The sequence below is a fragment of the Bos taurus genome, chromosome 7 (genome assembly GCF_002263795.3).
Source record: "Bos taurus isolate L1 Dominette 01449 registration number 42190680 breed Hereford chromosome 7, ARS-UCD2.0, whole genome shotgun sequence".
Lineage (NCBI taxonomy): Eukaryota > Metazoa > Chordata > Mammalia > Artiodactyla > Bovidae > Bos > Bos taurus.
Genome location: NC_037334.1, coordinates 51,240,623 through 51,255,140, shown reverse-complemented (window position 1 = coordinate 51,255,140; position 14,518 = coordinate 51,240,623). Strand labels below are relative to the sequence as shown.

The 14,518-nt window shown below is 36.5% G+C and overlaps 1 non-coding gene and 1 pseudogene across 1 annotated transcript; both read right to left on the bottom strand.

Moving 5' to 3' along the window:
- Positions 1-379: 379 nt before the first annotated feature.
- LOC100297630 (mitochondrial import inner membrane translocase subunit TIM14-like) lies at positions 380-989 on the bottom strand (annotated as a pseudogene).
- Positions 990-1,761: 772 nt separating this feature from the next.
- LOC112447581 (U6 spliceosomal RNA) lies at positions 1,762-1,867 on the bottom strand. The gene has a single exon (XR_003035781.1). It is a non-coding gene; the product is annotated as a U6 spliceosomal RNA (small nuclear RNA).
- Positions 1,868-14,518: the final 12,651 nt, after the last annotated feature.

Below are 14,518 nucleotides of genomic sequence, written 5' to 3'. Positions count from 1 at the left end.
ATCTGAAGGCTTGACTGGAGCCGAAGGCTGGAGCTTCCAAGAGGGTTTCCTCACGTGGCCATTAGTAGAAGGCCCGGTTCCTTGCTAGTTGCTGGCAGGAGGTATCAGTTCCTTACCACGTGGACCTCTGCACAGGGTTACTTGAGTGTCCTCACAACATAGCAATCAACTTTCTTCCAGCAAGTGATCTGAGGGCAAGGAGAAGACTGTAACATCTTTTATGGTCTAGTGTCAGGATTCACACACCCTTATTTGCATATTATTCTATTTATTAGAAGGAAGTTACTAAGTTCAGTCCATACTCAGAAGAAAATTAAGCTTCATCTTTTATTTTTAGTTATTTATTTTTTGGAGCTTTGAGGTATTTTATGATAAAAAGCTGGTACCCATGTACACAAATGAATAAGAACTTAAAATTCATCATACATTTACTTCATTTTCTAGCTTGAGTTTCTAGTAAATCTTTAGTTTCATTGATTTTGACTGCTATCTAAGGAGATCCTGTCTTGTCTGGGTGATTTAAATGCACAATTCATTGATGAGCATCTCTTATTTTTTCTTTATTGGCAGTAGGACTTAAACCTGGTATTAATGCTGCTTCCCATTTTGTCACTTTGCATTCAAACTCATCTCTGTAATGGTCACTAGTAAAGGCAGACTTGGATAGACTGTGAAAAATCTGTTTTACTTGAGAGTCCATATGCCTCACGGCTTGCAAAACATAACAACCTGCACAATGGTCAGTCTAACTGCTACCACTATATTGGCCATAGTTCCAGCTCAGCTCCCCTGCTTCCTCAGAGACTGTGGTTCATTCCAGCCAGAGGCCACAGCCACCAATTCCACACCTCTATCAGAAAGCAACGTGGCCACCACCAGCAAGCACAAATTGCCCACACATGGGTGCCCAGGGATTCAGCTTCATCTAGTAAAGGAAAACATATAAAAGAATTTAAGGACATATTTTCAAACCACCATCCTTAATTCCAATCCATTTTTTTTCCTGTGAATCTTGGACTTTTTTTTTATTTTTAATTGGAGGATAATTGCTTTACAGTGTTGCGTTGGTTTCTGCCATACAATAACGTGAATCAACTATAAGTACACATATGTCCCCTCCCTCTTGAACCTATCTCCAATTACCCCCCATCCCTCTAGGTAGTCACAGGGCACCACCAACCCCTTTTTTAAGGAGTTGTGTTTTTTTTAAGGCCTACAAGAGGATTAAACTTTTCCTGTAAAGGACCAGTTAGTAAATATTTTTGGCTTTGTGGGGTATAAGATCTTTGTTACAACTGTTCAGCTCTGTATAAGGAAAGTAGCCTAGGGACTTTCTCTGGTGGTCCAGTGGCTAAGACTCCACGCTCCCGATGCAGGGGGCCTGGGTTCCATCTCTGGTTGGAGAACTAGATCCCACATGCCACAATTAAGAGTTCACATGCCACCACTCAAAATCCCTCGTGCTGCAACAAAGATTCAAGATCCCCAGTGCCAAAACTAAGACCTGGCACTTCGCTGCACCCAGATAAATAAATAAGCATTTTTTTAAAAAAGGAAAGTAAACTAGACAATAGATAAATGAATGGGCATGTCTGTGTTCTAATTAAATTTTATTTACAAAAATAGGCAAGGAGTTGGATTTGGCTGATGGGCTGTAGTTTGCCATCCTCTGGTCCAGAAGATTCTTCTTCAAGAACACAAACCAAAAAGTTGACTCATGTGGCAGACATTTTTTTTTTCATTTTATTCTTCTATTTTTTAAAAAATATGGAACACTTCATGAATTTGCATGTCATCCTTGCCCAGGGGGGCCATGCTAATCTCTGTAGCCTTTCAATTTTAGTATATATGCTGCTGAAGTGAGCACGAAGACATACAATTTTAAGCTGGGGATCTGTGCATCTTGGACCCTTCTCAACCAAGTCATAAACTCCTCCAGGATAAAAATCATGACATATAGTTCTTTTTATTCTCCTTCAGCATTCAATAAGGTTCTGAGCATGTAGTTGCTATCTGATTAATAATTGTTTATCATTTAATGGATTCATAGTATTCTATTATATGACTATTCTATAATACTTAAGCAATTCTTACTACTCTTTGTTGGTACAAACACTCTGCAGTAAATATGGTTCTGCATGCATATTTGTACACACATATGAGTATATTCTAGGACAGATTCCTAGAAGTATAATTAATTGAAAGATGAAAGTGAAGTCGCTCAAGTCAAAGATCATGTGTACTCTTAATATGACAAAAAAGAATTTCAAATTAATGTTAGTGTGTATTTTATTTCATATAATAAATGCACAATATTTCAGGACAAAATAAAGATCTATAAGGTGCTTTGAACTTTATAGACTTGTATTTCCTATGCGATCTTCATAGAAACCTGTTAAGCTCTTTCTATGTCAAGTAGTACAATTGAATGCTGATGACCAATGTATATTGTTAGGTGGTGTTTATAGATCATAGAGCAGGCAGAAATGAAATGTTTCCTATTTTCATGTTTTCAGAGAACCTCATAGAACTTTTAGATTTCCCAGAACATAACATTGAAATTGCCACTAGCACTGCCCTTGCTACATCAAAATTCCTTTCCTGAAAGTCCTTAAAACACAAATCTATTCAGGAGACAGTATATCCCCTCATCTCCCTATCACGTCAGTGTATCCTATGGAAAGGGCCAAAGGATTGGCCTTGCATCAATGGACCATGAAAGGATGACATTTTAAAAAGTCATTTTCAATTAAAAGAACTTGAAGAGGAGAAGAAGGGACCAAATTGTATTGAGTGCTTACTAAGTATCAGATTCTTTAACAGGAAGTTAAAGTGAATATTATTAATCTGTCTTTCAGAGATGAAGAAATACGCTCCAGAGGATCTATTGACTTTATTGACCAGTCAAGATTAATTTGAATTGAGATCTTTCTAACACCAAAGTTGTGTCCACTATATGATGCTCCCGCCCAGTATGCTCAGAGTGTATTGATATTCTCACGCTACAAACATACAAGACCTCAGACCACTGATTTCCTGAGCCTGGCCTTATGACACAAATCAGCTTCAGGAAAATTTCAGCCTTTGCTCTGTCCAAGAATAAAGCAGGAGCTGTCCATCTGAAAGCAGACTGTTCAGCAGGTAAAAGGAAGCCAGCAGAAAATAGGGTAACCAGAAGTAGTTACCTTGACCTAGAGTGGAGAGAAATGGAATGACTTAATTTAGTCATATTGTCTCGTCATTATGCTAATTAGAGGAAATAAAAAAGGAAGAGAAGGCAAATGGAAAGGAAAAGAATGGTGGTTAGGGGAATACCTGAGAGAAATAAACTGATTGCTATTTATGGTTCCAATGAGGTAAAACCAAAACCGAAACTTCTTTGCACTGCCTGTTTATGACTTGACTTTGGGGGGAAAATTATTTTACTGTATTTCAGCTTGTCTACCTAATAAATATTGGAAACAAACTTTACAATTTTATAACTACTTCTCTCCCTGTGCTTGGAGATTGTTCCTGGATTGTATTTCTTCCAAATACAGAATATAAATGAACATATATATTATAATATAATAAAATAGCTAGAGTCAAATTTCACTCATGTGGACTCTAAATTCAGAATTTATTTTAAAAAAATCAGTCATAGGTTGCGCTGAAATTTATGTTATTGGGAGTATAGATTTTTAAAAAAACAATGAAGTCATTGAAAAACACAAGTGGTGATTGTCAACTCATTTAAGAGAATTAATTACCTGTAAATAATGTAACACCTATTGTATATTTACTGCTTCTGTCTGAATTCAGGACAAAAAAAAGTTGAATTTATTCAGTAAAGAAATTCTTGTTTATATGGCATTCCACAACTGAATTAACCCCTAAGGGGCTACTATGAAAAGTGATTGTGAAAGTTGCTTAGTCATATCCGACTCTTTGTGACCCCATGGACTATACAGTCCATGGAATTCTCCAGGCCAGAATACTGAAGTGGGTAACCTTTCCCTTCTCCAAGGGATCTCCCCAAGCCAGGGATTGAACCCAGGTTTCCCGCTTTGCAGGAAGATTCTTCACCAGCTGAGCCACATGGGAAGCCCTCTACTATACAAACTTAGATTGACTTTTTGGGAATGTTGAAAGTAAGAGGTTAAAAATTAATTTTTGGAAGGAAGGGTTAAGCTAAAAGAAAGTAGAGAATTAGGGTCTAGAAATTGGAATCGACATGTAAGAGGCTTTTTGGTGACATCCAGAGGTTAGCTCTGGTAGTGTGGTGTGGATGCAAGCAAATTTTCAGGGATTTTCAGGACTGACTAAGTGGTAAGTAAATGGAGCATTGTAGAGAACATACATCCCAAATATTTGGCAGGGGAATGAAGGAGAAAAAGGATAGTGATGATGGGGGATGGACGATAATGGGAAGTGAAGTGAAGTCGCTCAGTCGTGTCCAACTCTTTGTGACCCCATGGACTGTAGCTTCCCAGGCTCCTCCATCCATGGGATTTTCCAGGCAAGAATACTGGAGTGCTTTGCCATTTCCTTCTCCAGGAGATCTTCCAGACCCAGGGACTGAACCCAGGTCTCCCGCATTGTAGGCAGACACTTTACCGTCTGAACCACCAGGGAAGTAAATGGAGATTTTTGCAAAAAGTGGGAGACTTCTGCATGATGGTAGGCAGAAAAAGATTGTTCTAGAAAGGAATGGGATTAAAATACTGGGTAGAAATGAGGAAATTAATAAATTAGACTTTATAAGAGAGACAAAATTCTGCTCTTTAAAAGACAGTCTAAGAAAACGAGAAGACAAGGCACACAGTAGGAAGAAGCATTTGCAAATTGCAGATCTGATAAAGTATTGGTAAACTGAATACGTAAAAGACTCACTAAACTCAATAATAAGAAAACAATCCAAAAAAGAAAAAAAATGGGCAGCAGATTTAAACAGACACTTTACAGGAGAAGATACACAGATGGCAAACAAGTACCTGAAAAGATGCTTGAGACAATTAGTCATTAGGAAACTGCAAACTAAAATGACAATGAGACATCACTACATACTTAGTAGAATGGCTTAAAAAATAAATGAACAACTGATGTCAAATGCTGGTAGGGATGCAAAATAACTGGAACTCTCGTACATTGGTTTTGGGAATGCAAAATGGTGCAGCCACTCTGGTAATTTCCTATAAAGATAAACATGCATATATTCTATGTTATAACAGTCCCATTCCGAGGTATTTATTCAAAACAAATGAAAACTTACATCCACAGAAAAAACTCTATGGGAATCTGAAATATATATATATAATATATATATAGCTGAATCACTTTTCTATATACCTGAAACTAACACAATATTGTGAACCAATTATACTTCATTAAAAAACCTCTGAGGAGATGTTTATAGCAGTTTTGTCCATAGTTTACAAAAGCTGGAAACATGCCAAATGTCCATTAAGATGAAACAGATTGTGGTACACCTCTACAATGGATTCAGTTCAGTAATAAAAAAGGAACAAACTACTGATACATGCAACACCATTATTACACTCAGAGAAAGAAGCCAGATTCGAAAGACTACATATTGTATGATTCCATTTATACAACGTTTGGGAAAAGGGAAACTATAGGGATCGAAATGCAATCAGCAGTGGCAAGGGGGCTGAGGTAGGGGAGGTACAAAGAAGTGTGACAGAACTTTTCAGGGTGATAGAAATATGATATATCTTGATTGTCACAATTGTTACATGACAGCACAAGTTTGCCAAAATTCATAGAACCTTGTATCACAAAAGGATGAATTTTACTATATATAAATTATATCTCAATGAACTTGAAAAACAAATTTAAATGGCTGGGTAGAGAATAGTTTCTGGGCGAAAGTAGGAATACTTGAGCTGCACGGTTTTTCTTGCTTTCAAGATTTGCATACATGTTTCCTTCACATACGGAGCCTCCCTCTTTCCTTTTTTTCCTGAGTAACTCCTTATTATCCTTTGCATTTCAGTAAAGCATCACTTCCCCGCCCCCAGAAAACCTTCCCTGACCCCAAGACTAGGTTAACTTTTCCTGTTATGAGTTCCTAATAACATGCTTATCGAATCCCTGTGGCATGTAGTGTATCATACTCTATTGCAATTGCTTATTTAATCGTTTCTCCCCTTTTGTGCTGTAGACTCTGACAGCAGAAATAGCATCCATCTTAGTTAATTATTGTGTCCTTATATTTAGCACAGAGCCAGGAAAAATGCTTATTGAATAATATAAAGCAGAAGGTTTAGAATGGCTCAAGGAGAAGTTGTTGAATACTAAATTGATAAGTGATGAAAAAGATGTAAGTTACTCCCAAAACTATGTCTCCATTTCTGACCTCATACCTATGTTCTACTACCATAATTCAGATTGTCTATGTGATATCTTCACAGAGATGCCCCACTGTTGTTTTAGCCTTAATATATATTTCTAAGCAGAAGTAATTTTCTCCCTCCTCAATTTCATTCAAATTGAATTATTCTCCCAATTATTCTATTTCTGTCAAGTGGTATCTCTATCTTATAGTCTTCCAAAAGGGAAACCTAATTACATTTAACATCTCCTTCTATTTGCCCTCTCATCTAATTTGATCTGAAAAATGTTCAGTCCTTCTTTTGAAATAATTCTCATTCACATTTACATTTTTTTAAACTCCCACTGCTATTCTTATACAGTCAAATATAATCAGAGAGGTAGATACCAAACAAGAAAACATATATTCAAATATGTAATTATGACCTGAGATAAGTACATAGAGGAAACATAAACAGGGATGTTACAGAGAATTATGGGATGAGGAGGACCTAATCCATGTAGAGTGGCAAAAGAGCACTTCTTTGAGAAGATAACATTTAAGCCAAGAAAAATGAGAGAGAGAGCCAGCAATAGGGAGAATAGAAAGGAGACCATACTGAACTGAAGGAGAAGAACATGCATAGGATTTGAGGTATGGGAAAAAATTGGAGTTCAATGATAGCATGTTTGGAAACTGAGAAAAGATTATAGCTGGAGGGCAGTGAGCAAGGGGGAGGAGTGACAGATAGGAGGTTAGGGAAGCAGGCAGGGACCAGATCATGTGAAGTGTTGGCAAAGGATTTGGATATTATTCCTTCTAATGTGAAGCTACTGAAGAGTTTTTATCGAGAAGTTATGGTAAGCAAGAAAATTGTTAAACATGTGAACATATCTAAATAAGCATTTATCGTAAATGACATTAACCATGATATTAAAGTCTAGATTGAGAAGATGTTACAACTAAAATACTAGATAGCAACAGTGAGCAGAATAGGAGGAAAAGTCATTGGAGATAAAGTTTTAATAAATTAACTTTAGACTTTCTAATGTTCCTGTTAAAAATGTGAGAATAATTACCAAAAGGATAGAAATATAAAGGCTGTAAATCAATAAAGGTAAAGAAAGAGGAATAAATAAAACTGAAATTATCCAATAAAAGGCATGCAAGGAGCAAAAAGAGTTAAAATGCATTATAAATAAAAAAACACACCACAGAATTGTAGAAATGAGTCCAAATATGTCAATAATTTAAGTTCAGTTCATATATACATTAATCTTGTCAGTTAAAATCATAACTACTTATATTAGATAACAAGGAAAAAAATTTGGCTGTACGTATTTACCATTCAGTTCAGTTCCGTTCAGTCGCTCAGTCGTGTGCGACTCTTTGCGACCCCGTGAATCGCAGCATGCCAGGTCTCCCTGTCCATCACTAATTCCCGGAGTTCACTCAGACTCAAGTGCATCGAGTCGGTGATGCCATCCAGCCATCGAATACATAAAGGCATAGAAATGTTGAAAGCCAATGAGTGGAAAAAATACATGATGGGCAGATATTTCCCAAAAGAATGCTAGTGCAGTGATACTAATGCCAGACAGAACAGACCTTAAGGTAGAAAGTATTTTAAGAATAAACTGATTTAAAAAGTAATAAAAAATAACTTACCAAGGAGATATAGCAATTCTGAATCTATATGTGAACTTACAATTTATCTTCAACAGATATAAAGCAAAAATATCATTGACAGAATTTTAAGAAGTAAATTTTAAATTACAGTGGGAAAGTTGTTTTTTTAAACTACATTTCCTACAGAACAGAAGTAGCAGACAACATATTAATAAGGATACAGAGGACATGAACAACACCTAGCAAGATTTATTTCATGGATGTAGTCAGAATCCTTTACCTAACAGATATTACATGTTCTTTTTAAGTACACATGGAAAACTTACAACATTTAACTGCAAAGCCAGTCTCTGCCATTTCTGCAGAGAAACAGCAAAATAACTGACATCATATGGACTACATTCTTTTTTTACTATAACAAAACTAGAAAATCAATAACAAAAAGTCCCACACCCCAAAATAGAGTGACTTTTAGTTTCTGCCTTAAGCACATAGATAGATGGTAATAGTGCCATTACTGAGATGGGAAAGCCTGAAAGAGGAAAATGTTTTTAAGCTGAGTGGAAATGGGTCAGAGGAAAGATGAAATCAGTTCAGAGATGTCTGGCCAACCTAACACCTAGTGAGGTATTGGGACAGATGTACCTCAACTGATTCACCAGCCATAGATTTAATGTGTCTGCTGTGACCACACTTCTTTTCAAAGAACCTGTTTCTATTTTGGGAATTTGTAAATTTGAGTTTGAAATGTACTTAAATTAATACTGTCAATTAATTGGTTATACTGCCATCTAGTGGTATACTTTAGGATTAGCAAAAGATGTGATTTTGTTTATTAGATGAACTCACTTACACTTAAAAAAAAAAGAAAGCAAGGATTGGTTGTGTTGTTCACAATATTGCCATTATCATGTCTATATTATGCATCTTTTTCCATATCCCAAAGTATCAGTATTGCCTTTATATTAAACTATTAATATTGCAAAAGATTTCTCCCCAAACAAAAAAAGCTGAATACACAAAAATTACACAAAAGCTAATATCTGTTGAGTGCTTATTATATGTTAGGCACCACTGTAAGTTCTTTACATGAGCATATCATCTAATATTCACAGCATCTATGTAAATACTGTTATGTCTGACTTGAGGGAATTGAGGGATAGAAGGATAAGTAATTTACTCAAAAGCTACATGGCTAGTAAAGCACAGAGCTGAGACTTGGATATAGGTAATACAGTTCTACAGCTCTTCAGCTTAACCATTATAAACATGGTTTAAACCAGGAAAAATTGAATATAGTCTAAATGTTTAACAATAAGGAAATGGCCCAGTATACTGTAGAGTGTCAGTTTGATAGAATGTTATGCAGACATTTAAAAAGATAGATTAAAAGGTTATGTAATAACATGGGAAACTATAATGTGAAAAGTCCAGCCAATGTTATGCATACAGTATGAGTTATACATCTATATGTGACACTCTATATGTTTTTTATTTTATAAGTTTTAAAAAACTTATTTGGAAATAATTTCAAACTTATAAGAAGTTACAAAATTTAAAGTAGTACAAGGAACATTCATATACTCTTTACACAAAGAGTCACCTATTGTAATTTTATCTCCTTTGCTTTGTCATTTATTCTCTCCACACACACACATGTTGTTGTTGTTGTTCACTCGCTAAGTTGTGTCTGACTCTGCAGTCCTATGGATTGCAACACGCCAGGCCTCCCTGTCCCTCACTATCTCCCAGAGTTTGTCCAAGTTCATTTCTATTGAGTCAGTGATGCTATCCAACCATCTCATTCTCTGCCGCCCTCTTCTCCTTTTGCCTTCAACCTTTCCCAGCATCAGGGTCTTTTCTGGTGAGTCGGCTCTTCAGAAGCTTCAGCTTCAGCATCAGTCCTTCCAATGGATATTCAAGGTTGATTTCCTGTAGGAGGGACTGGTTTGATCTCCTTACTGTCTAAGGAGACAATTTTTTTCCTGAGCCATTTGAGGTAAGTTACATACATCATAGTTTTTACCCTTAAATACTTCAGCATATATTTCTGCAAAATAAGGCTTTGCTCTATAGATAATAACTTCATAAATTTACATTGATGGAATACTTTTATCTAATTTATGGTCTATGTTTCACATTTTAAAATTAATCTAATACTGTTCTTTATAGGTTTTTCTCCTCCTAGGACAGGTTCAATTTTAGGGTCAGTTTTTATGCAACAGTATTTAGCTGCCATGTCTCTTCAGCTGCCTTAAATCTGGAACATTTCCCAGCTTTTCTTTGTCTTTTTTGACATTGACATTTTTCAAGAATATAACTTGTCCATGCCTCCATTTAAAAAAAAATAGAACGCCTTTTGTTTTCTGTTTGTCTGATGTTTCCTCATGATTATTATATACTTGTAGTAGGGATCCCGCATAGATGATGTTGTAACCTTCTCGGGATACTACAGCTGGAGGCACATGATGTCCATCTGTCCCTCACAGGTAATACCGCATTAATTTTGACCATGAAGTCAAGGTGGTACCCACTTTCTCCACTGTATAATTATCTTTTAATTTTTTTGCCTTGCAACTAATAAAAAGTAGAGGGTGGAGATAATTTAAGACCATGCAAATATCCTATTCTTCACCAAAAATTTCTCTTGGATTTAGCATCTATTGATGAATCTTGCTTGAATCTACCATGAACGTTGCCAAATGATTTTCCATCTAGCACCCTATCCACATTTACCACTTGTCTCCCACAGGGCTGCGTTACGACTTTCATGAGCCCTATGCTCTTTCACCTTCATGGGTCCCTCACTCCATAAAAATTTAATTTCATATATTTTACTACTGTGTTGGTATAAAAATATGATCCAAGCTGGATTTGTCATTACATTTATTTTTCTTTTGGTTTCTTTTAAAAGAAACAAAAAACGGCCTTTAAAAGTATGATGGGATTTAGACACTTGTCTAATGGATAAGTTGACTTTGGGCCCTCAGTAGTTTGCTCTAAGCAAGAGATTTCCCTCCTCCCCCATTTATTTATCTATCTCCAAGTTCGATCCCTGGGTCAGGAAGATATCCTGGAGTAGGAAATGGCATCTCACTCCAGTATTTTTGCCGGGAAGATCCCATAAACAGAGGAGCCTGGTGGGCTTCAGTCCATGGGGTTGCAAAGAGTTGGACACGACTGAAGTGACTTAGCACACTCTCCTATCTATCTGTCTGTTGATATCTATCATCTATCCATGATTGTGGACTCATGGATTGCTATTTTTTTCAGTGATCTATATAGTTCATTATTGTTTTTACTTAGTTTGGTCCTCAAATTGTCCCAAATTTGGTCCATGGGAGCCTCTTCAAGTTGGCCACCATGTCCTTGCAAAGTGTTCCCATAACCTTCTAGCACTTACTATCTGGCATAACAAGATGCTCCAATTATATTAATACCTACATTGTCCCAGCCCTGGAATCAGTCATTTCTCAAAGGAGTTCAGGTTCCTTTCAGTGAGGAATGGTATTAGAAGCCAAAGTCTGGTAACCAGACATGTTCATTTCTATTTGGTTGTATTTGTTTCTTTGGCTATTTTTCCCTTTGAACAGCCAGAGCTAGGAAATATAGGCATGTATAGATACACACAGGGCTTCCCAAGTGCTCAGTGGTAAAGAATCCACCTACTAATGCAGGGCTTGATCCTGCATTATTGTGTTTACTTAGTTTGGTGCTGGGTGGGTTCGATCCACCTAATGGATTGGATCCCTGGGTCGGGAAGATTCCGTGGAGAAGGGCATGGCGAACCCACTCAAGTATTCTTCCTGGGAAATCCTGTGGACTTCCTGAGAAATCCTGAGAATTACCTCCAGAAAAGCCTGGCAGGCTACAGTCCATAGGGTTGCAAAGAATCGGACACAACTGAGCATGTACGCACGCACATATACTCACCCGTATATGTGTGTGTGTGTATCCAGGGAACAGACATAAACATGTATACACACATATTCATGTTTGTAATAATGAGTTCACACCAGTTTCTCTAATTCTAACCTATCTCCACAAGATTCTTGCCTTCCCTATTCTATACTTACATATCCCTTCTTCCACAGTGAGAAACTTGGTTCCCAACAATTTGTTCGATCTTAGGTTACATCTAAAATAATTTCAGAATTGCTTTGCCTATACCACTATAATTAACAATCCTACTAAAAAGAATTCAAGATTTGTTTGCACTTTTCTCTCTCCCCCCCTCTTCAAAGCTTAGGATATACTGTGTCCATAAGTTCCTTGGATTAGTTATTTTTTTAATTTTATTCCCATTTAGTGTTATTGAGGTATTCATTTGAAATAAATTGTGTTCATTTGTTTGCTTGGCTTTTGGTTTTAGTTTTTCCTCCCCTCTCATTGATTTATTTTTGAGTATGTAGGCTATTAACTTGCTTTCAAAAGTCAAAGCTATATAAAAATTTACTCTCAGAGAAGGGTGACTCCTTTCCATTTATTTCCCTCAGCCTTATTCCTTATAGGAAACACATTTTGTTGTTTTTTGGTTTATTTTTCATATGTTTCTTTTTGTGATGATAATACATATTTTCTTGTTTTTCCCTTTTTTCTTACACAAAACATAGCATATTATATGTGCTCTTTTGCATTTTGCTTTTTTCATTTAATATCTCCTGGAAATCATTTCATGCCAGTTCTTCTGTAGATCTTGCTCATTCTTTACAGCTGCATTGCATGGGTGCACTATTGTTTATTCAAACAAGTTCCTTCACTTAGATATTTAAGGAGTTTCCAATATCTTGAAATTACAAATAATTCTATAATGTATAATCTTGTTCATGTGTGTTTTTATCAGAGGTGTGACTTCAGGATAAATTTCTGCAAATGGGATTGCTATGTTAAAGGGTTAATTTGCATGTAGTTTTGCCATATTCCCTACAGCAATGTATGAGAGTATCTGTTTTATTGCACCCAACAGAGTGCACTGTCAAGCTTTTGATTGTTTTGTGACTCGAACAAAAAATGATATCTCAATATGCTTTAATAGTTGACTTTGCTCTTATCATGAATGAAGTTGGATAGGTTTTTATATGTTTAAAAACGATATATCTCTTTGTGAATTGCCTATTCATGCATTTTGCACATTTTTTCTACAGGAAATCTTCTGTATTTTCACTGTTTAATACAGTAGCCTCTAGTCACTTATGGTACTTGAGCACTTGAAATGTGGCAAGGACAAATGAGGGACAGATTTTTTAATTTATTTATTAATTTTCGTTGCTTACAATGAAAATGTAGACCGCCACATGTAGGTAGTGGCCCCCCTGCTGGATAGCACAGCACAAAATCTCACCTCCTTTTCTCTAGAAACTGAAAAAATCAAGCTGTAATATCATGATTTGCTAATGATCCTATCATTGACCTATCTTTCAGTGTTTACTTGTAATTTGATTAGTGTCTGTATCCTTCATCAGATCACAAACTCGTCAGGGCAAGGGCCTGTGTTTGTTTTTTTCTCACTTTTATGTTGTGCTCAGCACCTAGTCCAGTTGTTATTGTTGTTCAGTTGCTTAGTTGTGTCCGACTCTTGCGACCCCGTGGACTGCAGCATGCCAGGCTTCCCTGTCCATCACCTATTCCCAGAGCTAGATCAAACTCACGTTCATCGAGTTGGAGATGTCATCCAACCATCTCATCCTCTGTTGCCTCCTTCTCCACCTGCCTTCAATCTTTCCTAGCACCAGGGTCTTTTCCAATGAGTCAGCTCTTTGCATCAGGTGGCCAAATTATTGGAGCTTCAGCTTCTGCAACAGTCCTTCCAGTGAATATTCAGGGTTGATTTCCTTTAGGATTGACTGGTTTGATCTCCTTGCTAGTCCAGTACCTAGAACATAATAGGTGCTCAGTTAAATGTATGAGCACATGAATGAATTACAAAGTATACTAACCTTTTGTATAAATGAGGACTCCACTATCTACTTACTGTGTGTGTGTGCATGTGTGTGCTTAAAAGAGTGAGACAGAGAGAGAGACAGAGAGGTTTCCAGAGACAAATCTAAAGATGTGGCGAGGGTACCAAGACCAGGTTATTCAAGAGAAATAAAATTGATTGCAAAATACTTTATAATCAGAAAATTGACTTTATTAATAATAATATTCTTCAGTATTAGGTTGGTGCAAATGTAACTGCAGTTTTGCATTGTTGAGGTTTGCTATTTGATATGGGAATACATTCTTAAATAATGTGGCTATGTTATACATCATTTTAATGCACATTTCCTGCTTTATGTTTTTTTGCTAATGACATTCCTTGCTGCTTATTTTATAGTTATTTGAGACCATGGAAATGATGTTAGACAAAAAGCAAATTCAAGAGATTTTCTTACTTGAGTTTAAAATGGGTCGTAAAGCAGGGGAGACGACTCACAACATCAACAACGCATTTGGCCCAGGAACTGCTAATAATCGTACAGTGCAGTGGTGGTTCAAGAAGTTTTGCAAAGGAGACGAGAGCCTTGAAGATGAGAAGCATAGTGACTGGCCTTCAGAAGTTGACAATGACTAACCAAGAGAATCATTGAAGCCAAT